This window comes from Myotis davidii, unplaced genomic scaffold (assembly GCF_000327345.1).
Source record: "Myotis davidii unplaced genomic scaffold, ASM32734v1 scaffold44, whole genome shotgun sequence".
NCBI lineage: Eukaryota > Metazoa > Chordata > Mammalia > Chiroptera > Vespertilionidae > Myotis > Myotis davidii.
The window spans coordinates 3491915-3493687 of record NW_006299705.1 but is presented as its reverse complement, the minus strand read 5'-3'; the positions used below and the strand labels follow the sequence as shown (position 1 = coordinate 3493687).

At 50.9% G+C, this 1773-nt stretch overlaps 1 protein-coding gene across 1 annotated transcript in view; it reads right to left on the bottom strand.

The window, feature by feature from the left end:
* F2R (coagulation factor II thrombin receptor) overlaps positions 1–1413 on the bottom strand; it is a 14987-nt gene extending 13574 nt beyond the window's left edge. The window contains exon 1 of the mRNA XM_015571667.1: positions 1352–1413. The gene's annotated coding sequence lies outside the window, so the exon portion shown is untranslated. The remainder of the gene's footprint in view (positions 1–1351) is intronic.
* Between the last annotated feature and the right edge of the window lie 360 nt (positions 1414–1773).

The following is a 1773-nucleotide window of genomic DNA, read 5'->3' as shown; positions in this document are numbered from 1 at the left end:
CAGTGTGGAATGAGATAATCTGAAGTAAAAATGCCTCCTGGCCCAAAGTTTGACACAGAACATGGCGCTTGACATGTGTTCCTTGCCTCCTGTCATTCTCCTTTCTTGTTCTCCTCCCCAGACAGTTCCCGATCCAGTGCAGATAACTCAGCCCGTGTTTGTTCAGTTATCTCTCTGTCTACATCAGCTCTGAGCATCTTACTAGCACGCACCATCTAGGCTGATGAGAAAACAAGAGGCATGGCAGAAACAGCAGCTTTACTTTCACTCCCGAAGAGGCCAAACATCTTCCACCTAAGGCTGCGGTTCTCAACCTGTGGGTCGCGACCCCTTTGGCGGTCAAACGACCCTCTCACAGGGGTCACCTAAGACTATCCTGCATATCAGATATTTGCATGACGATTCATAACAGTAGCAACATTACAGTTATGAAGCAGCAACGAAAATGATTTTATGGTAGGGTCACAACATGAGGAACTGTATTTAAAGGGCCAGAAGGTTGAGAACCACTAAAGAAAGGAGACTAAGGTGGATGCACCATCCCAATCTCCAACAAAAATGTGTCTTCTTAAGAGCCTGTCCCAAAAGACAATTACAAAGTGCTGTCGGGCATCACACATCAGCAAACACAATGTTTCAGCTCTCCCTGTTTCCCCAAACACTCCAAGAGACCAAGCTCACATTAGCCACAGGCAGGCCCGCCAGTTGCTGCAAAACTTTGGGCTCCTGTCTGGGACTCTTACTTTTCCTAAAAGCATCACCTCAATATTACTCTGAGCAAAGGCAGCAGAGAAGATGCTGTCACGTCTTAATCTTGATGCCTCCGCACTGTTTCTAGTGTGGAAACAATGGGTGCACGCTCTCACAGATCACAAGCAAACCAGCTAGGATTCGTTTCTGCGTGAAGAAAAGTGGCTGAAAACTTATAAAGCACTGTTGCTATAAAGACATTACAACATCTTTCCACCCCTCACTTTGTAACTACTGCCTTTACAGGCTGCAAACACCCTCTCTGCCGTGCTTTTTCTAGGGGGCAGAGGTTGGAAAATACATTTATTTGGTCAAGTGGCCAGATACCTAAAAACACACTCCTCCTGGTAAATGTGTTCTAGTGCGCAACCTCCACCTTGCAGCAGACCAGCCACTGAAATACCGAAATTCCACGGTGCCTGATGGAGCTGAGCTGTGATCTCTTTCCTTAACTCTCCCGGGGACTGGGTTCTAGGTAACAAACCACCCCACCTGGACACCAGCCCCTTCAGCACTCGAGACCCGTGCCAGAGGCTGCTGGTACTGACTTTCTACTAAACGTGCCAAGCGACTGAGCTTTTCTCTATACCATTTTCCTCACCTATAAAATGCCCCAGAAACACAATTCCAGCAAAACTAAACTTCAGCGGGAGCGGGTCTCCGCTTCACACTGAAAAGGCCAGAAAGTTTACTGGGGCAACGTGAGACTTTCTTTTGGGTGTGGTCCTGGGAGGAACACTGACGACAAATGCAATGAAGCAGCGCAAGGTTCCCCAGGAACACCCGGCCCCTACGTCTCCCTATCCAGCACCCAGCTCGCAGGCCGGGGCACCCTCCACAACCCAGGGCCCAGGGGCCTCAGCTGGGCCCCGAAGCGGGGTGGGTGATGAGCACGCCCGGCCTGGATAAGACGGGGAGAATGTGGACCTCCGCCCCAACGCCCGCTCGGCTTCTGAAGGAAATTGAGGCGGCGGGGGGGCAGCCGGGGACACCCCCCTCTACAGAAGGCGCCACCTGTGCCCA